This window comes from Leuciscus leuciscus, assembly GCF_965113295.1.
Source record: "Leuciscus leuciscus genome assembly, chromosome: 8".
Classification (NCBI taxonomy): Eukaryota; Metazoa; Chordata; class Actinopteri; order Cypriniformes; family Leuciscidae; genus Leuciscus; species Leuciscus leuciscus.
This window is the reverse complement of record NC_138732.1, coordinates 19,102,813-19,129,986: the sequence shown is the minus strand read 5'-3', so window position 1 is coordinate 19,129,986 and position 27,174 is coordinate 19,102,813. Positions and strand designations below refer to the sequence as shown.

General features: G+C 38.5%; 1 long non-coding RNA gene across 1 annotated transcript; it reads right to left on the bottom strand.

Annotated features, from left to right (window-relative positions):
- LOC309504732 lies at positions 1 to 26,829 on the bottom strand. Its single transcript, XR_014208153.1, has 7 exons — positions 24,351 to 26,829; positions 16,471 to 16,506; positions 16,099 to 16,306; positions 11,193 to 12,622; positions 8,669 to 8,800; positions 8,131 to 8,250; positions 1 to 572 (listed from the first exon to the last, which is right to left on the bottom strand). It is a non-coding gene; the product is annotated as an uncharacterized lncRNA (long non-coding RNA).
- Between the last annotated feature and the right edge of the window lie 345 nt (positions 26,830 to 27,174).

The following is a 27,174-nucleotide window of genomic DNA, read 5'->3' as shown; positions in this document are numbered from 1 at the left end:
TGAGATTAATTAGCCATATTTGTGTTTCTGCTGCTTCGTTACCATGTTATGGGGAAAGATCTATTGAAGTATTAAAGCATCTCAGCTTCCTGTTTGTTGTCCAAAATGTCAACCTTGAATGTGGTCACCTTAGTCACTGGTGAAGCCTCTGCCAAGTTGTCACAGTGTTTCATCAGACTGTGTTGATTGATGAGCCTATTACTGTAGAGCGCCACGCAGCATGTCCATCTGCAGCCGGACTAGTGCTCGTTCTGTCATAGGATGTCACCTAATTGTTTGCATTAGTGGAAACAAATACATTTGCAAAACAAACAAACAGAAATACCTCCCACCTCACAACTTCCTGACGATAAGAAAAGAAGCTGGCCTGCTCGTCAAGTGCAGATGGCGCTGGTCAGCCCGGTTCCTGTGGGACCGGCATCTTCCTGAGGTTTTGACATGGGGATCTACTTTGCGGGCCGGGGACTGGTGCATACATTCAAAGCATGGTGCGAAGAGGAGCAGCTGTTATTTTTTTACATGCTCCGTCAATGCAGAGCGCTGTAGTTGAGGGATGTGGTCTCAGACTAGAGCTGCAACAACAAATATAGTGCAGAAATGAAGGTTTACCATCATCATGCTGCATGTTATATGAGCCACATTAGTGGGGCCTCTATAAGCACATACACATGCACTCACACACACAACAAACTGCTTTACAACCAATAGAATGTTCGTGGCTTCAGGGAGGAAAACTACAAGTTGGTATGGTGGTACTTATGTTTAAAATAAGTATATACATTGGGTCAGCTTGTAGTAAAGCTGAAATTGGATGTATTGTTTTATGAGGGAAGGCATACCGCATTGGTTACACACTCATGCTAATAATCAATGACAGGTGTGTCCAGCCCTGAGAGGTGTTAACACAGGGGGGCCCATGCAGTGTAGCCTTAGGGGAGGTCTACGAGTTCCGGTCAAACTCTCTCTCTCTCTCTCACACACACACACACACACGGTTTCCATGTTTAAGGGGGACATTCAGACACAATTTTTTTTACTGTACAAACTGTATATTCTATCACCCTACACTAACCCTAACCTAGAAAACGTTCTGCTATTTTAGATTTTTCTAATAATTCTGTATGATTTACAAGATTGTTTCCTCATGGGGACCAAAGAAATGTCCCCACAAAGTAAAACTTTACTTGTATTACTATACTTGTAGGGATATTGGGTCCCATAACAGAGGGAATACACACACACACACTTACTTTTTTTTACGTTGCGATTCAGGGCTTCCATAGTAACCAGTTCTAATGCAGTGGCAAAAGTTCGAGCAAAGCACGCAAACTGTTCTGTCGTTGGCTGCACAGCACGGCACACTGTTTGGCCAAAAAATGTCACAGCTGTCTAATAAAGACCTCAGGGAACTGTGCCAACATGACTGTACATGCAAGTCGATGAGATGAATCAATGTAACTCCACAACAACTACACAAATGTATCCACTAATCATTCAGAAACGTCCAGGTGCAGTCTAAAAGTTGCAACCTCTTCCTGAGTCTCTCTGTAAGGCTGCACTCTGCTACTGTTATTTCAGAAATTTGTCTGAAATTCGTGTTTTGTTATTGCCGGAGTATCTGAAGCTCGAAGGATCGTGCGTCTTCTGAACGGAGGCGGGAAGCAGCAGCTCATTTGCATTTAAAGGGACACACACAAAAACCATCATGCGTTTGGTGCGTTTTTGCTCACCCCCAAAAAGGGGCAACTTTAACAAGCTATAATAAATGATCTGGTGGGTATTTTGAGCTGAAATTTCACAGACACATTCTGGGGACCTTTAAGTAATATACTATATAACATTTCTTTCTAAATGCTCAAGCACACAAAAAATAAAATAAAAACTCCAACATGCACTTTCTATTATGTTTTTAATAGTTCCTGTTTTATGTACTCATTTGCTATTTTGGAATACAATGTTTTCTTTTTGTTACTTAAAATGAAATTGGGTGGAGTTTAAAAAAAGGCTTGATGGGGGTTGATATTAAAAAAATTCAGAAAAAGGTATTTTTTATAGAAATACGTACATCATGTTTTCTAATAGTGTGACAGGGTACTGAAGGTTGTCGCAAAATCAGTTTTTGTACTTGACACTTAATGCACAGTTTAGGAGTCGTATATTCTAAAATAACAATGTTTAGCAGACAAATGTGGCAAAATTATAAATAGTTTGAGATAAATAGTGCAAAAATAAATAAATCAAGACAAATGTTCTGCAGACGTAAGAGTGAAAAGATGTTCAGAGAGGAGGCCATCCGAAAGGGCGCCCAAAACAGAACAGAATACATTCTCCTTTACAGATCATTTGTAGTGTGTGGTGTGTTTAGAACGACAAACTTCACTTGTCTGGTAGGGCCATTGGTTCCAGAGAAACTCAACTCTTGACATGCAGTAAATCACTGAGGTCTGGTCCGCAGGGATTTATCAGCCAGGACAGCGCTCACTCGGTGCGTGTGCGTCAGACGGCCTCACGGGACTGCTTGTGAGAATGTTAAGGGCTGGTCGCCGCCGGGTTGATACAGAACGCAGCACGCCATCAAAGGTCCACTGAAATGGAGCCATAAAAAATTTACCAACCTGCAATAAATTTTTCACTCCGAGAAAACTTGAAGTGGTCCAGTGAGTAACAGGCCAGGAAAAGAGGTTGAGACAGGGGCACTCGACATCCCAATGACTCACGAAGCACCAGACAAGTAGAGCAAAACCGCACATGAACCAAACACTTAACCGGTGCCTTCAAGAGCATTTAGAAACTGTGCATGGAATTCTCAAACTTATGTTGCGTTAAATGTTCCCTGTATCGCTAGTCATTTTTCATTTCTTACCAACAAAGGAACATAAAATGGTAAAGAGGTGAAATGCAATGTTAGACTATGATTAAACCTGCAGGAATAAAGCATTCCCCAAAGTTTTAGTCATGGGAATCTTACATTATGTGGATTCTGGTCATATTTGTGTGGTTTTGACTCATGCCTTTAGGATCCCTTACTTAAACATAAGGACTTTTTTTTTGGAACAGACAGTCAATTAAATTCCACTGTACACACATACAGCGCAAATGTGTTGCAACATTTCCAAACACAAGATTTGGCACTAACATCATAAGAAGAGTATTCATGACAGACAAAAAGCAAGGCCTTGCTGAACCTTTCTCAGTGCCTGGGCACCTGTTTTCTGTAAATAGCTCTGAACATCTGCACTTCACCTAACGCCAGTATAATCCATCTACTTCTTCCCCTCTTCCTGGTTAAATCTCTGTCTCCAGGGAACTTTGAGTCCCATCACAATCCCATGGATCCTCTTCCATGGATTACTCCCATCCTGCGCAGTGGCTTTTGGGTGCCAGCGAGCCGTGGCTGTGGACACAGATGGGAGCGTAGCCCTGTGATAGCTTCCATATGTCACAGTGCGCTTCTGAGGGCGCCTTTTTATTTTTTACTTTTCACATTTCTGTTTCTCTCTTTTTTCTCTCTGGTTTTCTCATCAAATGTTTTGTTCAAAGTGTAATAGGTGAACATACCCACAGACAAATGTAATTGGAGCTCAAAAATGGCAATTTAAAGGAACAGTTCACCCATAAACTATTAAAGTTATATGGGTTTGAAATTACATTGAGTAAATTATTCCTTTAATCATCCCAGTGGAGAGAAGCACCTTAGATTTGTTAGTTGAGTTATTATGCCCTTTATGAACCTATTACAATAAATTTTCAGGCCTTGCCATGGATGCTGAAAGCAAAGATATGATGATCTGGTTCTCCAGAAGGGCCATGCTGTGCCTCGAAGGTCTTGCAAACATGAATAATCTGTTTAGCATAACTTATCTGTCATAGACGTTAGGCTGTTTAAGTCCCCCCTGGGGGGCAGTGACGCAGATCTGTATAGCTCTATGGTAAATAAGAACTGAGAGGAAACAAAAAATATCCTTTTGACACCTTGAGCCTGGGAGGTTCGCTCATCTGCGCTGACACATATGGTCAGTAATATCCCCCCTCTGATTTTAATCCTTGAAGTCAACCTCATTAACCAGACATCCGCATTGAACCCTGACCGAAAAGGGGCAGAAAGTTTGCCTGTCAATCAACACCAACTTGCTTAAAAAATGTATGCAGAGAAAATGACCCAGGAGCCTCAGACCTGAGACCAGCTGCACTTTCTCACCTAAAAAGTCTGAGACAGACATTTGCAAAAAGTTGCATGTATATTAATCATTTCCAAAATTAAGGCTGTCAATTTATTAATGTTAAACATTAATAAATACTCACTTACTCATACATTTATTTTTATATTTTAATATTTACAAAATGTAACAAGTAAAAATAAAATAAAACACTAATTAAAATAAATATTCACCATCAATTACTTAGGCCTCCTTTAGAAAATAACAAAAAATATATATAAATAGCAATTTATTGATTATAAATCAGTCATGCTTCCTTTAATAAATCTTAACAAAAAAATCAATTATGATTGATAATAATATAAAAAGTATTTATCAATGTATTTTTTAATTAATAGTGCTTTTTAAAAAGGTATTTTCAATGATTTTTGAAATCACTGAACTCATTAAAAACACAAAATAATTATTATACTGTGATTATAATTTTTCCATTATCAATTAATCATGCCCCCTCAACATACATTTTGAGAAATTTCTACCATTGGAGCAGAGCCAATGGCCAAATTTTTTATACTTTAACAATGTTTTAAAGAAAGTGCTTATGGCACAAAACACTGAAAAACAAAAAGACATAATTAATTTAAATGAATAGGTATTTTATGTAATTAATTCAATTACCGGTAAACTTTTTAATCAATTTATAGCCCTATTTAAAAGATATTGCAATGCAGCTTTGTCCAACAGCACCTGATCCAAATCAAAGAATCCTCAGAGCAATGCTGACTTAAGAGTAATTGCAATTATGCATGCTCACACTTACACCATGGCTGCTATTGTTTAGACTGTAAAGAGTTGTCAACTAAACCGCAGCATGATTTAAATGGTCACTTCTGAAATATGTTTTTTCCCCAAAAATCTATTCTATAATAACATTAAAAAGTGTACATACAGCATCTAAACCCGTGAGGCAGGTCTAATACGCTAACACATGCTCAGTCATGAAGACATTGCTACCCAGTTCATGGAGGGTTTTTGACAGTCGGATTCCCACGCAAGATCATCTGTAGGGAACATGCAATGCTTTCAGGAACACACTAGCAGCCTCCTGGAGCAAAACAGCAACATACAAAGTGATGGTGCATGGCTGAGGGGAGACCTCAGGCTAAAGACCCTGTGCCTGACAAAGTGATTTATGACGCCTCCCCCCCCCTCCTCATCTCTACAAGGTGACAGATCCAAGAGAAACTTTGGTGAGCTTGTATTGAGGCAGCGTTAAGGGACCCCATTGACTCTCATAATATTCTTCTGATGTTTGCAAGTTATGTGCTAATATTATATACACTGCTGAGCAACTGACAGCTGCTGAGTTCTACATAGCCAATCTATCCCGTGTCCAATCATCAGAGAGAAAGGCAGGGTGCTGACAGGAAATTAGGAGCAGATCTAGGAAATTCTACTAGATAGCAAAGAACTTTGCCCATCACACAGCTTCACTACATTTCCAAGATTGTATTCCGTAACATAAGAGATCCAAACAGCTAAATCTTCATGCTATGTTTTGGACATTTTTAAAGAAGTTTCTGAAGAAACCAGTCCATGATAAAGATTAAAAGGATATATTTCACCCCAAAATGGAAAATCTGTTATAATTTACTCACCCTCATGTTGTTCCAAACCTATATGACTTTTTGGTTACACTTTATTTTAAGGTGTCAATGTAACAGTGTAATTATATATTTTATAATTATAATTATATATTAAGTACTGAGTAATATTAAGTAACTACATGTACTTACTATAGGGTTAGGGTAGGATTAGAATTTGGTTGAGGGTTAATTGCATGTAATTATGCGTCATTTACTGTTATTACTATGGTAAGTACATGTAACATATGTAAAAAAGACACTGTAAAAAAAAAAATTTTTCTGTGGAAATGTAAGCTTAGCGTTAAGTTCTGCCAGGAAGACTCAATCAGCGCGTCATGTATTAACTCACTTCTAACCAATCATGTGTTAACACTCTCAGTATAAAAGAATGGTACTTACATTCGTCTGAGTTCGCAGATACTGACGGCGCCAATTACCTCCATCCTCCCCAACCACCTCCAAGATGGTCCTTTCCCTCCATCCTCCCCACCACCACCAGGATGGTCCCTTCCTTTACCTCCAGGGGGTCGGCTGCGCCCCTGCCTTCATCTTCAGGCGGGATTTGCAGATTCCGTTACCCTCGCATTGCTTGCTAAGGACGGGGCCTACGCCAAAGACTTTATAAAATTATGCTTGCTGAGCTATTAATAAATTTACACTTGTTATATCATTTTTATCTCCCGAGTCTTTCTGGTAGAACATAAAAGATTATATTTTGGGTCCCACCTTATATAAGTTGCCTTTAACTACTATGTACTAACATTTAAATTAATAATTTGATACAATGCAATTATTGTGTACATGTTTTTTCAATGTACTTATAACTTTAAAAAAATACCTGCATGTAATTACAGCTGTAATTAATCTCTGTCATTACATCTATAATTACACCCTTAGCCCTCATTCCACCCTTAAACCTACCCATACCACCAAAACGTGTCTTACCGAACCCATATCCCATCTCAATAGCAGCGTTTTGTGTTTTCCAATACAACATCAACACAATAACTACATTGTATTTACTGTTTTATGTAAGTACATAGTAGTTAAGGACACCTAATATAAAAATTGAGAAATGTGTCAGTGCTTCTGTCCATATAATGAAAGTCAATGGTAACCAAAACTGTTTGGTTCCCAACATTCATCAAAATATCTTCTTTTGTGTTTCGCAGAAGAAAGTCATACAGGTTTGGAATGATATTATGAGTAATTGTGATTAAAAGTGATTACAGAACATACATATTTGGGTAAACCATCACTTTAAGTCCGTTTTTAAGTCAAAATTAGTTCTATTACAATTAGGGATGGGACAGAATGGATGACTAACAAACCGATTAGTGAGGTTGATAAGTTGATAAGAGGTTTAATGTATATCTTTCACAGTTTGTATGTAGGTGCTTTATAGGGTACGAATTAGGGCCCTTTCCACACTTATTGTCCATAAAACAATGGAAAAATGCTCACATAATCATGGCAGGCTACGTCCTGGCGATATTTTGCAATAAAGTTTTTATGTCAAAACCACAGAAGCATATTAAGGACAGTTCCTTTTTTTTCTGATGTCAAACACAACAAAACCAAAGATTTGTACCAACCACAACAAAGCAAACCAGCGTTCCCCCATTGCTGTGAAATTCCCACGCATGGCGAACATTGTATCCCTATTCCAAAATCTCAAGGCTGTTCTGAACCAACTTGAGCTAAATAATGACACGGTTGTCTTCTGTAAAGCTGCTTTCCAGCTAAAATTTAATTTGTTCCATAATTGCTGAATTTTGCAACATTCCCACTGTTATTTTTCTTGTTTATTATGGTAAGCTGCATTGAAAAAATCTGTAATGTATGAAGTGCTATATAAACAAATGTGACTTGACTTTGTGAATGCATCAAATATGAATATATGTAGATTTGCACATCCCTTTTCCAAATTCAAGATCTAACTAGGGGGCAGTGGTGAGAATATACAGACATATAGAGAATGATGGTGCATGCAACTACATTCCCAGGTGGACGCCCTGTCGTACTCCTGGACTTCTGCCTGAGCGACAGATGGCAGGCAAATGCAGAGGAACCCGCCCAGAGCATTAACTTTGCTGGCTAGCGTTAGCCTGCGACAGTGCCCGCTATCTGTCTGTCTGTATCTCCAGCGAAATATCCCCATTATCCTCAGAGCCATCATGAGATTAAGAAGGGTATGTCAGAGAAACCGACGGGACAGCTGAGTCTCATTATCCAACATATGCTGTGATGTTTTAACAAGGCTTTGGTTTGTATCTGGTTAGCTACACAAAACGTGTTAAGTGAATGAAGGTTGAACTGGGCCTCACCTTTTAGGCCAGGACGAGTCAGTTTCAGATGAATGGCACGCAGCATGTTCACACCAATCAGATTTAGGCAATTAGCCATCTAAGAGGGATCAATGGTCAGGACTCATTTGCTCTTCTCAGCTAGATTAAACGGGGCACATACCCAAACAGATTTAAGCAGTAATCCTCTCTCGAACTAATACACTGACCATCATACAACATCTGAGAAGATCTTTTCTTCACTGTATCAAGTTCAGTACTAGAAGTGGCCTAAAATAGCACACAAACATATTTTTTCCTAAAAGGAAGAAAATCCTCCAACAAATTCTTTATTAGTTCTTCTGAGATATTTTGCCACTGGTTAATCTTTTAAGAGTCAGTGTTCTTCCATTCATAGAGGCTTGTCTGAGAGGATGAAGGCATTTTAATATAAGCTTGTGAGCATGTTTCATACCCCCTGCTAACATGTCTAATCTGGTCGGGAGGAAATGATTTGATCTTTTGCAGGCATGGGGCATCTCAGAATCTAACAGACTGAATCACAAAGACCAACGCTCACCAGCCAGTTTGGTTTTTCATGTAGACATATGAGGAGCTCCCCGTTGAGCTTTGGAGCTTGTGGAGCAGCGTTTTGGGCTTCTCACTCTCTGATCTTCTGAAACAGCCATCACATCTGTCTCCTCTGTGATGTCTGCCAGGGTAAAAGGACAAAATATCACATATCTTCAGGCTGTTTTGGAGGAAGGAGGATAAAAGAGAAGGTCAGTGAAAGAATTACATGAATCAAAGTTTAGAAGTTTTTTTTTGAGTAAAAAAATAAATAAATCTTTAAATCTTGTTATAACCAACTGAAAAAAATTAAATAATTAAGTAGTATCCTCTGTCATGGTTTGGGGTTGAGGAGATGAGGCAAGGACTCAAACACAGAAGAAATAAAAGGCTTTTATTTAAGCAAAAAATAAAACAATGCAAACAAAACTACCCCGAGGGGGAAAACATGACATACAACGTACATATGACAACGAACCAGCACAGGACTGCAAACACAGGGAGAATAAATAGAGAGAGCAAACAAAGCAGGTAATGTGGGAGGACAGGTGGGGCAAATCAATCAATCCAGTAACAGTAACAAGATGGCTAGAAAATCGACAGGAGAGCACATGGCAGAAGGAAACACATGACAAGCCATGTGCTCACACCAAACATAAAACAAAAAATAAGCACATGGTCAGTAAAACAAATCACAAGCCATGTGCTCACACAAAACGAGACACGAACACGCAGCCAATGAGAACACTCATAAGCCACGTGTTCACACAAAATATGACACGAAAGCACGCGGCCGATGAAAACATGAACCGCGTGATACACAGAACACAACAGATGCAGACAGGAGCGTACGGTCCGAGCGAACTCAAAACCGCACGCTCACACGACAAGCGCGCACGAAAACGTTATTTTCGAAGAACGAGCGAAAGCTCATCCTGTGCGCTCACAACAGAGGACAAACACACGGAGCATAAATGTCCGAATCCCGAAACCAAACTAGATAGATGTGCCGGGATCCAAAGAACAAAGAACAAGAGAGCGCATGGCTCGAGGACGCTCGAAGCCGCGCGCCCACACAAAGACATGACAAAACAGGAGTGTCAGAGCTCTGTCTCAGAACCAGTGTGTGTGTGTGTGTGTGTGTGTAAAAGCCATAACGACAGTAAATAAGTGACACATTTCTACATAACATGAAATAATTATATTCCCCCAGTTTCACAGACAAGGCTTAAGATAGTCCCAGACTAAAATGCATATATGAGCTGTTATAACTAAGAGCAAATTGCACTGACATATCTTAAAATATGTCGGTGCCATTGTTTTGTCTCAATATGCACAGTAATGTTTTTTTCTAAGGCACGTTTATAAAAGCTACTTAAATGTCCATTAAACTAAGGCCTAATACTGCCTTAATCTAAGACCTGTTTGTGAAACCAGGCCTATATATTGCATTACTCTACACCTGAGTGACGTTAAAGAAATACCTCACTGCACTGCAATGTAACTCAGTGGGGAAAAACATTTCAAAGGTGACATGAGCTTGACCTCAGTTGACTTTGATTTGCAAATCTGTCTTATGCATTATGCTTATGATCTTTGACATGTTCCATAGGTTTAATCAGCGTTTTGGCATTGGGCTGTACTATTGCACACCTCTCTGCACCTGGTCACAAACGCCTGTGATTGAATGCCATGTGTTTTAAACATTCTTTAGATTCTGTTTGAAGTGATCACCCACATCACTGAGGCCTGGCCTCTTGCAGTTGGGGTGCTGATGGCTTTTGGCTCAAGTTCTAGTACCTGTGTGTGTTTACTCTCTCTACTGGCCAAAGACACCAGGAAGCACATTCACTGCTTGGCAGACATCCAGCTCCCCTGATCCAGTGAGAGAGAGAGACTGCTACATCTGTGTAGCGTGTAATGTAACTGACGTGATACACCCAGTAATGATGTTCAGTATGGGCCACTATATGATCAGAAGTAATGAACGTCTACTGGAGGGAGGAAATGGTGAAACAGCATTGAAAATGAATAGTCGACAATTTTGTTCTGATTCAGATAAGAGATTATATTAAAAGAAAGTGTTCTCTTTGTAGTTTGCTTCAATTAGATTAATCACATATTAACAATTAATCAATGACAGTCAGTAAATCAAAAACATTGTCATCAACTCTTCTGTTGTTTCTTCAAGGCTGAAAGATTCAACAGCTTAACAGCTTCAATTCAATTTGATGAAGTTTCACACTTTTCATTCAATGTGTAAACCCAACACAGATTAAATTCAGAATTTCTTCCAATAATCCACTTTTCTTTTCAAAACAAACTGTGTTCAACAATATGAATTTGAAATACAGAAACCAACGAATTTGATTCAGTTGAACAAAATTCATGAATCAAACGACTCAATTGATCAGAGTTCGCAAATCAAATGTCTCAGTTCAGAGTTGTGTAACTCTCTTTTGATCAGTTCAAGTTTTTGAAGGTAAAAATCAAACAAATTCGAAGAAATAGAGTTTTTCATAGAATTATCCTACCATTTGATGGTTTCAAAGCACAGTTTAAAGTGGAAACAGGTCCGTGGGCAGCCAGCTCGCCATTTGTGCACATATAATCGTGTCGTTTAATCAGATGATTCCTCTCCAGGAGATTATATTTGGCACAAAGCAGGAAACCCTCGCAGGAGATCACGTTCACACAGACATAAACACTAAAAAAAAAAAAAAAAAAAAAAAAAAACAGCCTTGCAAAATACAAGGCAAACACAATAATTAATCTCTGATTCAAACATTCCCGTAACAAATCATATACATGTCTAAAATAACACATCAATCTAGCTTCTTGACAGTTATTAAACTCATCGACGCTTATAAATCAATCGCTCACATTTTATGACAAAATTAGCATGTTTCCATGTGGTAAGTTTAGCCCACGTGCTATACAGTTCAGCTCACGCATTGCACGCGGCCTAAATTACTCAAGCTCTTACTGAATAATTTCAGAAAATTTGCCATATCTTTTATATGAATCAGATTAATATCTGAATTTTCACTCACCAAAGCGAGATAGAATCACTATCTCACACAAGGAAGATTATTCACAGTGCTTCACTCTGAGATCCGCTCCATCTATTCTCGAGTGTTTTGAAGAGTGTGGAAGTCCTGATCACCTTGTCCTGGAGAAGAATCTCACATTCTCCTAGTGCAGGTAAGGTAAGTGACTCCTGGCCATCAATGGGTTAACATGCCACTGCTAGTCACTATAGCATTTTACCCCAAATCCTCCCATCCAGACGGAGGAGTGCTGTGGGTTCACAGAGGCAGCCATGTGTAGCCGCCGCCTTCAAGTTTCCACAACTGACAGTGAAAGATGCACTAAAAACATCTGCTAGGATTAAGTCAATCGTTCTTGTGTGTTGTAAGAGGACATTGAAAAAGAAACACCACATATTCTGGCCTATACAGTCATCTAAAGGTAAATAGTGCTCTCATGTCTCAGCATGGGCACTGGGGAAAATTAAAATCTGTGGAGGTGTTAAAAGATGTTAAAAATAGAAAAACTGTATCCTGAATAGCACAAACTATGACACGTTCACTATAAATAGCTAGATGTGCTGTTTTAGTTGAGACTGCATTAAAATAAGTGGTATTCTCAAACTAATCAGCCATAAATGCCTATATGAAGAGCGGATGAGTCCAAATATAATCACGAAAGGATAAAACATGGCATTTTGAACAAATTTAGATAAACCATATTATGGAAAATTATTTGATTTGGATTACAGACTTTAGGCTTGATTTAAAACTAATAAAAGCTGAAACTCTTGCAAATCATCTTCATAAGCAGTAATGACTCCAACAACTGTCCCTCACACACACATCTTAAAGGAACCGTTCACCTAAAAATGAAACATTCTGTCATCATACACTCACCATTATGTCGTTCCAAACCTGAGTGATACTTTCTTCTGTGGAAGACAAAAAATACATATAATGTTAGGAAACATGCAATATATACCCTTTAAGAGGTCTTTTATGCTCACCAAGATATTTATTCGATCAAAACTACATACATTAAAAACAGATATTGTGAACTATTATAATAATTAAAAATAACTGGTATCTATGTGAATATATTTTAAAATGTAATCTATTCCTGTGAAGGCAAAGCTGAATTTTCAGCATCAATTCTCCAGTCTTCGGTGTCACATGATTCTTCCGAAATCATTCTAATATGCTGATTTGCTACACAAGGAACATTTCTTTTTTTTCTTTTAAGGAACATTAATACTGTTGAAATCAGTTGTGCTACTTAATATATATACACACATATTGATATATATCAAAAGACAACATGTCAAATACAGTAAAATCTTAATTACCCCACACTTTTGAACAGTAGTGAACAGTAAATTCTCATTTCTTCTTTACAGTTAGAATTGAACACATGATCTTCTACATGTCTACATATCTGTGAACAAGCCCATTCTGGCCACACTGCTGCACGTAAAGTTTTACTGTGAAGATCTAATAACCTACTGCCTCAATGAACCCTCCCTAATCATCTTTAAAAACCACACAATTACACCGATGATGAAGTGTGCTGCCCTAAATTAGAAAATATGTAGGACATTATGCATTTTCACAGACCTGTCTCTACATAGGAAAAAGACTCAGTTGGGGACGTTTAGTCAACAGTTGATAATGTGAGCCATAAATCAGTCATACGCAGGATTATGAACTGAATCCTATGGTGCAGACGTCTGGCCTATAGCCAACATGTGAACAAAAGGTTACCTCTCCACTTCTAACCAGAAACGTTTCACTTAGTGAAACCCTTGTGACTGGTCCCCTTTAGTATCCTGTCGTTCCTCTGTATCCAATTTTTAAACCATCCTTTTCCAAATGATTTTTAAGTTTTTCTTACTCTCTCTCTGCCTCCCTCCACCTTTTTCTAATTTGCTGGCCACAGTTAGAAATCAGCCGACTGGGACACGCCAGTAATTGAAGTCTCCACAGTGACTGCCTTCAGCACAGCTTTTAGTGATTCACGGGGGAGGTTTCCTGGGGGAAACTCAATAAGCTGCTCAGCGTTAACTATAGTCATCATCAGACTTTTTCCACCACAGGATGTAGAACAACACTTGTTGACAGCATCTCAAAATAGCATCAGGAAGCGTGACCTATGACAAAACTGATAATACCAATACAGGATTCAAGGAGCATGTGGGTAATTCATTCAGGGGCAGAGATGCTCACAGAACATCACTCAGATTAATAAAAGTCAATGTTTGAATTGAGAGAAGGTATTAGTATTATGCTGGTGATAATACCAGACTGGAGTATTCATCACATGAAAATAAAGAATCATTTAAAAAATTTTTTTAAAGTACTATTAATTTCTTTATGTGAAACTATTTTTATAGCGAGAATTTTTTTTACCTTTACCTTCTTAATCAGAACCGGTTCCTAAATGGATGAATCTTACGAGCTGGTCAAACATCCAGCATAACTAGTGATTCCTGATTGAATCCAAGTATATAATCCTGAATATGCCTGCTTCCACACTATATACTAAGCAAAAACAGTACAGTATGTATGTAAGAGTATGTCAGAAATCATAGTATTCATAAAACAGTAGACGAAAAGTACCTACTTTTGTAGGATGACCTACTACTTCCATCAAAATTCTGAAGTGTGCATCCACTGGAGACTTTATTATCCCATGAGGCCACAGGAGAGGACTTGTGAACGACAGTGAAGCAACATGACTGACACCATAGGTCACATGACATTGACAACACAGCGGATGTAGTATATCCGATACTCCAGATATTCATACTATATAGAACATACTTTTTTATGGTCGGATGTTTCAAACTAATTTAGCATACTATGTAGTATGTGATTTTGGACACAGCAAATGACTCTTATAGACCTTATTCTCAGCAGTGCCATCTCTATGATTTTTAACAGGAATGAAAGCGAGGCTGTGAGGGATAGACATACATCTCTTCAGTGGGTTTTACTGTTATTTAATGTGTTTTTGGATTGTTCTGCTGACAAAACACTTGCAAGAAATTTCAGCAGACAAAAAACTCCAGATAACATGAGCTGTGATCTTATAAGTGATCTAAGAGCCTTATATAGCTTTTTACTACGAATGCCAATGAAAACACGGTAAGTCTGTCCCTCACAGCCTCGCTTTCATACATGTCATGAGACTTAAATCAGTGTTGGCTGTTTATATGACAATGTGTAGTAGTAGTAGTAATCTGTAAAGATAAACATAAAAAAATGACATTTTTTAAAGTTATAATTATGGATATATTTCTTACAAAAACGCATTGCTTTGCCGCAGAAGGCCTTTATTAACCCCAAGGAGCCGTAAGAATTACTTTTAAGATGGATAAATGAGCTTTTTTGGGCTTCAAAATCTCAAATACTAATCACTCCCATTATAAAGCTTGGAAAAGACAGGGTATTTTTTTATATAACTCCCATTGTGTTTGGCTGAAAGAAGAACGTCATATACACCTAGGATGGCTTGAGGGTGAGTAAATAAAAATTTTGGGTGAACTAACCCTTTAAGGAACTGGGATTGTTAAGAGGTATTGAGACTGGAACAGTTCAGTTCTTTACAAATCGGTATATGTGATACGCTACACTGAAGAAATAGGTTTGCACAAGACCTCTTACACAATTTGTGCAATACATGCACTCAAATTTGAGTCTGAACATGAACATAGAGAGATCTCTTCAGCTTTGTCTTGAGTACTGTTTAAAACCTGTCAAGAAGTCTTCTGTGTTTTAAATGACTAAAAAAGATGAAAATTCACAGTTCAAAAGGTCTTCTCCCTTTAAAAGCATTCTAGACATATATATTGGGTCATACTCTTGAAGGTTTTCAGATCCTGGGTGAGGTTAATGCACACAACTACAGTGAAGCAGAAGGCAAAACAGATCTTTTCAGACCTTACATATGTTTGACCTTAAAACAGGGGTATGATGCATATTCTTTATGACATCCAGACTGCTCTGAATCACATGTAGTTGTGACCATTCCCTGATTTGTGTGCAGTACCAGTGCACCTGGAGCTGTGTTCCGGGACTGTGAGCGGTGCACAGTGAGCGTGTGATAAATGACTCCATGATCGTGCACATTTAACAACCTCCTGAATCAGGTAAAATCAAAACCCCATGAGTGGAAGCAGGTTTATAATTCAGCAAGCTTCTAGAAACATCAACACGTTGAGCCTGGGTTAGCGAGCAAGGGCTTGATTATGTCTCAATTGGGCCCGTGTGAAAATTGTATTCCATTATTGCAGCTGTCAGAATATTGCACTTCTGAATTTATCATATTCCAGGCTCTGTGAAATATCTCTCACTTGAAACTGGGAGCAAAAAAAACAGTATTTCGCCTTAAAAACACAGCATATCTTACCAGTGTGGTCTGTGTGACGCAGTCCTCAATTTATAATCAACGCCTGGAAGGAAGCAGATGACATGATTGCCAGTTGAGGAGCTGATGTTACTAATTAAAACAGGAAAAGTGATGACTCCTCTCATCCTCACTGAGTTATCATGCTCGCTGTTGGCTTTGGCCTTGACGTAGCAACTGCTCCTTCCTTCTGATAACTGCAAGAAAGACGCTTTAGGAGAAAAAAGGAAGGAAGGCCAAAGACACTATCACCTAGGCTGTTGCGGTTTTAACTCATGATGCAATTTTGAATGAGCAAACAACAACAAAAAAAAAAAAGCAGGATGTTTTGGATATTTTTTGTTTAAGGGAGGGTTCACCCAAACATTTACTTACCCCATGTCGTCCCAAACATGTATGACTTTCTATCTTCTGTGGAAGACAAATGAAGATATTTTGAAGAACATTGTGGTTCACACAACATTGGACTTTTATTTGAAATAAATAAATAAAAATAAGGCTTCAGGAACCAATTTTCTTTTCCCAGAGCAGCAAGGATAACTTTACAGGGCAAATGTGTATCACTCTTCAACTGTTTAAGAGTTTTCCCGTGGTCTACATAATCTTTAATGAATCACAGTGTATTTACGCAAAAAGGTCAGGGATGTTCCTCTAAGCACTCCACAGCTCCAGAGCTGTATCGGGAGGCTTGACATTAATCCTGAGGGTAATGTGGGCCTTCCTGTGGCTAATGAAATCTGAAGCCTGAAAATGGCCGCACCTAATGACACTCCTTGACAGTTTTTGAATTAAACAGCCATGGCTGCTGGGATCAATCTAAATAGCACACAGATGGCCAACACTATTTTTCTCTCCTTTTCTACCCCTAAGCACTTGCATATGGGATCTAGTTTACTATCTCAGGAACACTGCTCTCAAAACAGCTATTCTGGATATAGTGCTTTTTGCCTGTTTGTTTCGCTTGGCCGCCAAAGGTTCACAAAATGATTGCTGATCAAAATTAAAGGGATAGTTCAACCAATTATGAAACTGCTGTCATCATTTACTCACCCTCATGTTATTCCAAACCTCTATGACTTTCATCTGTGGAACATAAAATAAGATATTTTGAGAAATATTTTATTTAATGGAAGTCACTAGGTTCCAATGTTGTTTGCTTCCCAACATTTTTTTATTTTGGGTTCCGCAGATCAAGTCATATTTAGAACAACGTGAGGGTGAGTAAATGATGAGAGAATATTTTTTGGGTGGACTATCCCTTTAAGTTGCCATTCATATATTATGTCACATCATTATAAATATGAATTTCCTAATTTCATTTTTATATAATTATTTGCAAAAAATGAATAGGACAGACTCTGCGTACGCACATATACATACATAAAAAGTATTACAACACACAACAGATTTAAACCGGCCTGTTTCTCATGAGTGATGGTGCTGATGATCCTCAGCTATATCTCTTGCAATATTCTGTCACTCTGCTCATCTGCACAATGGAGAAAAACATAATTTATCTTTTTCTAAATGAAGCAAGTAAAATGGACCTGTCTGAAATTAGACTTTTTCTTCAAAGTGTTCATGGAAAGGAAAAAAACTGCATAAGAAGTTCACGTGAAGAGGGAAAAACCTTGAGAGTAAAATAAATATTCATAAACATTATAATTTACTGTTTGAAATTATATGTACCGGTGGGTTTATGTATCCTGTTATGTGAGGGTAGTATATGAGGTCCAAAAGATGTGCTGATACATGGAAATAATTTATCATCTCATATAAATGGATTCTCTCTCAAATAATTCAATTTATCAACTGTTAGCAATACTGGGAGAAGTCTCTTGTCAAGATATTTCATATTATTTGTGCCATCTCTAATCAATGTCAGCTAAAGCCCGCGACACACCAAGCCGACTGTCAGTTTTAGCGCGTCGGCCGACTAAGTTTTCTCAGTGTGTTCCGCACGGTTCCGCACAGTCGGCTGAAATTGGTCCTCGGCGGCTTTTTATTGGCCGATTCGACATGTTGAATCGGCGTCGGGCCGTCGGTGAGAGAGAGAACTCTGATTGGCTGTTCATCTTAGTGAACGAGTCAATGCACAAGAATAATAACAAAACAGTGAGCAAAGAAGTCAAAACGGTACAGATAGAAGGCTGTTCCAATGTTACGTCATCTTACCTGAGTGTTCCTTGGCGAATATTTCATCAGCGGAGTGGAATAAAGAAAGTGTTTAGAAGGATTGATATTCAAAACGGTAAGCACGCACTGCATTGTTTATGGTTTGTGTATCTGCAGCCTGCAGCATCGGTTTCCCTTTTTGAATGACGAAAATAGATTAATATATCTTCATAAATAGACAGTTGTCTCATTAACACGCAGGCGCAGAACACGCATTCTAGCTGACAGTCGGCTGTAGTTCTCTCGGTGTGTTCAAGTGCAGGTTTTTTCCCCAGACGCAGGCGACGCGAGGCGACAACACAGTCAGCTTTCATCAGCACTAGTTCTTTGGCATCGGTTTGGTGTGTCCCGGGCTATAAACAAACAAGACATTCTCATGTACGACAAAATAAAAATCACTTTGTGACGGTCCACTGAAGGGTACCTGAAGCACTCATCAAGGATCCCTTTGCTCCTATAATAGCTCACTCTCTTGGGAATGTTTTCACTAGAGTTGACAATGGCTTGAGGGATTTACTCACATTCAGACTCATGAGCATCAGTGAGGTCAGCCAGTGATATTGGGTGATCAGGCCTGGCTCAGAGTCACAGGTCTAATTCATCCCAGAGGTGTTCACTAGAGTTCAGGTCTGGTTTTTATGAAAGCCAGCCAAATTCTTCTTCACCAGGCCCAGAAAACCATGGACCTCGTATTGTGATGTCAAGTCAAGTTACCTTTATTTATAAAACGTTTTTCAAACAGCTTTACAGTAATAAACAAGAAAATAACAGAATCAATGACGCAATCTTGAACAAATATGAGACAAATTCAAATTCTGCTGTAAAGCAGATCTAAAAACATCTCCTAGATGGACAGCTACGTCTTTTACCTCCCACATTTAAAACCTGTAGCCTCCCTCTAATCGCTGAGAAGCTTTATATGACATATTTGGCACTCATTGCCAGGCTGAGATGATGATGATACTCTGATAGTACCTCCCGTTGGCTCAGACTGTTTTGGCAGCTCTTAATGTGATGATCCGAGTTAGTGTGATCCGAGAATGTGCTCCTATTTTTGAGCCACTCAGCACTCACTACTGTCCTGTACTGGATAGTGTAGTGTGCTATGTAATGTCATGCTTCCCAAAGTCAGATGCTTCTGGGTCAGGTCTGGCTGTCAGTATAGGGTTAGTGTCCAGGTCCACAATGCCTCAGAAAAGCTTAAGGACATAATCAATCAGCTCATGGCTGACTGGCGTAATGATTCATCCAGTGCACATCCCTTACTTAAACTTGACTGCTTTTCTGTCCCTGAGCTCAAATCTTCTACTGCATTTGGGCTGGAATGGGACAATTAGGAACAGCTCATTGATCCAAACTAAATCGAACACTGAAGTTCATTTGCAAGCTACGAGTGGACAAACTGTGTGTTATGATCCGGTGATCCGATGGCGGAGTGCCACTTCTACAACATGCTGAATCGGAGGAGAACGGGTCATCTTGGCCTGAGGCAAAATGAGACATGACCTTTATGTCTGAAATCCAATGCAGGGTGATTATCAGACAGCATGAACACCAGCAGAAAATATTCACACACACATTGCGTTAGAAATATTAACATATTCAGTTGGGTCACACCCTTGCATATGAGTGTCCATATGTCTGTCATTAATCTGAAGGATCTTAGGCGTTGCCTTACATCAGTACTAACAATCACAGAACAAAGGGCTCAGTGGGTGTGGGGGGCCTGAATTCATAGTTTTGGTCAGAGATGCATAATCCTGTTTAATGTGACCACATTAAAATGGTGTCCCAAACCATAACTCGATAAACAATACTCCCCTCAACCTCTTACAAATGCAGACTCAAATGTGAAGGTAAAAATTTAATTGACAATTTAATGTCTTAATAAATGTCTTATTTCATTAGTGCATGTTATTGTAAAGGAAATGTAAATTTATGTAGTAACATTCTTCACATCTGAAATCACTTCTTGGTTGGGGAAATAGAATACATTAACCATTTCTTGATTCCAGAGCTTATACATCAGAGTTAATAAGTTTGGGTCAGTTAATGTTTTAAAAAAGAATTTTCAATTATGCATTCAAATGATCAAAATCGATTCCTTCCAGAATCATCATCGGTCTAATTCATTTTCAATATTAAAATGTACAGTGACATTATTAGGCCCATCACTTCTAAACTTCCTCCTCGTCCTCATTAGTTACCTTTAACTTATAGCATTACATCATTTATCACGAAGTATGAAAGCTAAATTGTAATGGTTTACATAATCAAAATTGTGTAATTATTGTCTATTTAACATTAACTCATAAAGAGAGTTTTTTATGCCAATGAGTGTTGGCTACCATATCTATAAATAAAGGGGGATGCTCGTATGTACCAACCAATGTCAAAATCAAACCTACACCCTTGATTGATGATAATAAAAAATGTTTCTTGAGCATCAAATCAGCATATTAGGAGTAATGGCTGCTGAAAATTCATCTTTACCATCAAATAAATAAATAAATTACATTTTAATATACTGTATATAAGGTTGAATGCATGTGAAAAGCAATTTCAAGCAGTTTTTTTTTTTAATGAGTGCACATCATAAAAATGTTTCATATTAATGTAGATCCTTTAGGAGACTGAGGTAAAACAGCTGTGAAAAGTACTCAAGATAGAAAATCACAGATAACAAAAAGTGTCTTAGCACAAGACAGATGAAAGATTTCTCTGTGCTATTTCGAAATGCTGGTCAGTAGCCTTGAGTTGTGTGCTGACTTGTGTGAAATTGAAAAATTTGCACAATGTGAAGCAAACCATTTAAGTCTCCCCCTTCCAATCACAGGTATCACTCAAAAACAAAACAAAAAACAATTCTTCAGACTATTGCATGAATTCAACCTGAACATGAGAAAAAAGAATACATTAAAAGTTTGGTGGATATAGCAAACAGCCAGACAAATGCTATCCTGTAAGCTATATTTATATACACACAAATGCATGTCAAAAGACATAAGAGATTTAAACATATTCCTCTAGGTTTGAGCTATGCGGACTATACTGATTCCTCCACTGAAGGTCTAGTTGCTACGTAACAGAGAAGGGTCAGTGGCACTGTGAAGGGTGAATGGATTCCTCCAGAACAGTCCATTTATCAAGTGCTGCCAACATGCCAAACACACAAAGGACAACACATCCACCGCTAGATCCTGTTCCTTTTCATGGTTTCTTTCGAAGCCCCTTTGCCCCTTATATCTGACAAAAAGTTCACAAATACAACTCAAACTACTTCGAAATTCCAGATGAGTTGTTATATGTTAGCTAAACATGGGAACGGGACACCAGGGATACCTTAAAATGAAGATTTTTTTAAATTTCCATGTTTGGTCATATAAAATCCCCCACTTAAGGTTCCCGAATGACCTAGCTAATTAGAACTCTGTACAATAGGAAAGAGATTTAATATCATATGTACTCCATCGCTATGAGAGCAGAACAAAACCGCTGCTAATGAGTCCCTGATCACATGTTGAAAAATGACCCGAACTTGCACTCCCCCTTACAGGTGGAAACCGAGGCACGACCCACAGGAACGATTTATGATATGGATTCGGCGGCCTCTGAGCTGGTCATTAAGTAGTACGGGTCATTAGCCTTTTTGTTGCCCATTCCAGCTGATAACAATACACAGCTGGGGTAAAACCACCTCAAGAACTATCGCTTTTGACTTTATGTGTGACACAAAATAAATGATATTTATGGCTCTGTGCACTAAGGCAACTTTACACGGTGAAGTGTGAATTGTTATGCTATTCTTCACAGACAGAGCAAAGAGAATTCATAACAGGGAAGGTGTCAGCGCATCAAAGGCGAATTTCACAGATATAAGAAACAAAGACGGGGTTCAAAACACTGCCACTCCACCATAGCTTTAATGGAGGCTTCTTATTTCCTATTCACTCAAAGCTAAAAGGCGGCATCCACCACATTTCCACACCTCACATTCTTGCCTTCATTTCTAAAACAGTGTCTCACCTCCAGAAAAAAACAGACTGAGCTTCTGACAATGACTTTGAGGGCAGTGAGTGAAAGAGTAATCCATCAGCGTGGCCATGGCGAATGTAGGGTAAAAACAGGCTACTGCTTTTATGGCAGATGACCCTGTAACTGCACTTGATACATCCATTTCTTTATTGACTCCTCTCCTTGTCTTTTGTTCACCTTGGCCTGATTGCATCAGAGCAAATAATGACCTCTTCATGAAAATGACTGTAATTTTCCTGCAAAAGTCCCCTGTGCTGGCAGACTGCCGCTGCAATACACAGAGGAGAGAACGGCAGACGTTTAACTGATGTTAATGACGAAATTAAGAATGCAGACCACTAATGAGGACAGGAAAATTATCGGAAGATGAAAATCTTCAACATGCTGTAACACTCTTTTTAGCATAATTAGCACTTTCCTTTGTCGTTTAACAACTGTGCAACAGTTGCAATTTTTTGAGTCGCCTGACTGTAACCTCACATTTTCAGACACATTCCAGACTAAACACGAGGCACATAACACCTGGAATATCGGTTATTTAACATTAACGGGATTTAAGATTAGCTTGGCAGTGGAAACTGTAAACAGGACAAATTTTCAAGGAAGGATTGCTTGGTCATTTGCAGATCATTCATAAAGATGAAGATCATTAGAGATTGTGGAGGAGTGGGCATTGTCCGACTTCAAAGTCCTGTTCAGGAACACCAAATGCCCGCGTGCCGCTACCGCTCTTCCTGAAAACAGTCTCTTATCTCTAGGCTTGCATCAGTCCCACAGACTCTGATCCACAGCCAGGCTGACACTCTACTTTCCAACTCCGAGAACTTACAACCACCATCCATTCAAACCAAGCCGGCCGTTTCTAAACTGCGTGCGACGGTGTGAACTGATCCAAATTCCGATTAGCAGAATATCATCAGGGAGGAAAAGGGAACGCACTCTGCTATGGCTTTCGCTGCGATCTCTCAATTTGTTTTGACTTCTTTTCATCTTACTGCTACAATAAATGAACTCCGGATCTGGATGAACAGCATATCTCTTCTTTTAGATCCGGGTTTTTTTTTTTTTTTTTTTTTACATGATAGAGACAGGAGAGAAAGCAGAGATGAAAAAACACTGCTAAAGGAAGGAAGGCTCTGGAAGAAGTGCATGTAGAAGAACAACAGCACCATTAGAAGTCCAAAGGACCATGAGAAAAGTTGGCATGTATCTCCAAAGAACACAAAAGTCCACTAAGCACACGGCTATAAAGGATCCCCGAGATGTATTCATCAGAGCCTTTGAGACAGAGACAGCTGGGTGACTTCAAAATCAGCGCTTGCATTATCTGGCACCTGTGAAACTATCCTAGAGATGCACATCTCTGATTAGATACTGGCTGCACTGTCAAAGCTGTTGTGAGTTTGTTTTTTTAAGGTTTCTGGAGTAAATCTATGACAAGGAGTATGTGGGCTTAAGACTGCATAAAGACATCTCTTTGTTTAAACGCAAGACAGCTCATTGATTATGCAAAAAGACAACTGTTTTTTTCCTTTAATGTCTCTAACTGCATTATGTACTGTCTATACAAGAGCAATAAAATAAAATAAATGTAGAGCTGAGTTATTAAAATAAAATAGTACAGATCAACACTGCAAATCAATATGCACACAAAGATGAAAATAAAATAAAGGAAAAAAAAATATTGATCTGTACTATTACAAATCAACACAATGTAACTCAGTAACCATGCAAAGGTGAAAAAGGTTCATTTTAAGGTGTCCTTGTTACAGTGTAATTATACATTTAATTACTGAGTAATATTAATTGTGTATTACTATAGGGTTTTGGGAGGATTAGGATTAGGTTTGTTGTAGGCTTAGTTGCATGTAATTATGCATAATTTATAGTTATTACTATAGTAACTACAAGTAACATGTGTAACAAGGACACTGTGAAATAAAGTGTTACCTAAAAATAAAATAAAAATTTGATCTGTATTATTAAAAATAAAATAGTACAGATTGACATAATGCAACTCAGTGTCTATGCAAAGGTGAAAATACCTGAGATTTTTGAATTCCTTATTTTGTCTATAAAGTGAAAAGCATTTGAAAACTGCACTATTGAATTGACAGTGACCCTAAACTGTCATCCCATGTTAGCCAAGTTAGCGCTTTCTCGCTGATGGGCCGGATAACCTGGATTACGGAGACAGCAGCTGCTGAGTCACGCAACACTAGAGCCAGTGTTCACTGGAGATAATTGGCTGGTCCAGGGTAAATAATGAGCTAGAAATTAACAACTGTCTGCAGTTCCTGCAAATCCTTCGCAATAAATTTCCATGAAAGCAACTCAAGGCTCCAGAAAAAAGACAAAAACAAATTGCACATTAGTTAAGTAAATCACTGGAACAAATTCGAGAGTGGTAGAAATGGCATGATTGTCTCAACTGGAAAGACACGACTGGAGACAAGGTTATGGGATGAAAGTTTAATCCACTGACCTGAAGTGTGATAAGGGCAATGTGTGTATTTTTCAATATTTCACTAATTAAGCCTGTTGCTGCCAAAAATAGCTAAACATTACAGTGGGCATAAACTACCATATCATTTTAACTAGTTCTTGGCCTTCAATGTTTACAGGCCTTGAAAACAATACTCACTAAATGATGGCATGATTCAGTAGCCCCGACTATTTTAAACCAGATCACTCGACAACACTAACAAACATCCGTCCACGTTTATTCAGGTACTGTGTGCTAAACACAGAAACAATTAAGAGGCGGATAACAAACAGGAAGAACATTAATCATGAATGGAGGCAAATAATAAAGTAAACATTTTATGTGATAAGCTGCCTTTTATAGCTTCGGATGAAAAAACACCTGTTGATTTTTCCGTATTGATAGATATCACTAAACATGAGTGGGGGACAGCTTTGTTTTCTACGATCCAGATTGAATTAAGTTTAACTTGCAGTGAGGACACACATTCTTCACTATTAATAAAACGGTAAATCAGGAAGGGTTTCGGATGATGAATGGGATTGGCACGTAAAATGCATGGCATTCCTTTACTCTTAAAGCACTTCCTGTAAACATCCAAGTACTTCCCGTGAGGTCAGCTATGCCAGGTGCATCAGTTATGAACATGTCTAACAACCAATAAGGAAAATTTGCAGCTCTGAATTTAAAATGGAAGAAGCAGAAACTTAAATGCCCATATGCAAGGTACTTAAAACACCCAAAGAGGATTAGAGGTAATTTGGTGCAATTTTGGGGAGACTTTAAAACCTTTATAAGTCACAAATGCTCTTATGTATCTTTCTTGAGAGCATTACAACATGCCATTCATACTCTACTGGAAATTACAGTTTAGTTGCATTCTGCAAATTAATATAAATGTATGTTTACTGTGTGTTAACTGTTGCATTAATCCTCTCACGAAAACAACTAAATCGAGTCAAGCATGTTTTAGCAGATACCAGCCATACAAAAAAGCTGGACAGTGTTCTTCAACAAATTATCTCCAAGCTAAAATTAGGTCGGTGGAGGATAAGCACCTTCAGACTTTGCATTGGACAGTACCAGACGAGAGGATTACTTCACAAAGAGTGAAGGCTTCAAGTGGACCATGCTAAAATGGAAGGTGCTCCTGTTGTAAGGTCTGAAGAGGGTGCTACGGACATGCTTGCCTGGGACGCATGACCACAGAAAACAATGGCACATGCAGCCACGGTCCCAGAAATCAGAATATAAATGAGCAAAATTCAGGTTATGAATGCTCAGTGATTCAAGCAGACACTTAATTTGTTTAGTATACTTACTGAATGGGTGTCAGTGGAATTTAGACTACTGCTTCTTTAGTCCCTTGGAAACAAAAATGCCGTTTAACAGTGGCAATAATTGTTTTATGAAAATATTTAACACAAAGTGTTTTGAATCATTATATTTAGTCTTGAAAGACAGAATGACGCACTGAGCTAGTGTACTAAGTAATGAGAAGATATTTTTGTAACAAAACCATATGGTAGGCATCTTGATTAGAACAATACTGACAAAAATACAGCACATAATACGTCCATCCGTCCTCAACTGCCACAGTTTCTTGGCCTCTAGCAACACTTGTATTTAATTGACTTGATTATGGGAACGTTCATTTAGGCATTGAAAATGAAGAGGGTGGGTCATAAACAGTTTAAATTGAGCTAGATTAATGTTACCAAAGTTTGTAAATACAAATACAAAGGAAAACAAATATTTAAAGCAAAAAACATGAAATTACAATATACATCAACTTTACATCCATATAATTGATGGGAAATATATATTAAAACGTTTTTACTGCTTTAAGGCTTTTTCATATCACTCAACATTCAGCATGAGAAATGAAACCCTTCCTGTTTATTGGACGACAGAAAATTCATGCAGTACCAAATGTACCTCCGCTCAGATTTTCATCAAACCTTTTGTTCTTGCAGAGAATGGAAATCTATACACAGAGCAAAACAAATGACTCAGAATCAGCAAATCAAACAAAACAACAGAGGACCTGATAAGTCTTTCTCTGGCACACACAAAATGGATACAAAAAAAAAGTGCCACCAAGGATATGGAAGTGAACTGTGTTGGTCTGTTTAACTCATCTACCTATATATGAGGAGATGTTTGAGAGAAGAAAACCATCTTTACTTCATGTGATGTTGTTTCCGGACACGCACAACTTAATTCTGAGAAGGGTATCTGTTTGACTAATATCATAGAGCTACCCTCTTCCTCTTCCTCTCTCTCTTTCTCTCTCTCTCTCTGAGTGGGAAGGTTAATACCGAGGAGGAGGAAGCCCCCTTTTCCGTGACCCCCAGAGTCAGGGATACATAAGCAACACGAGG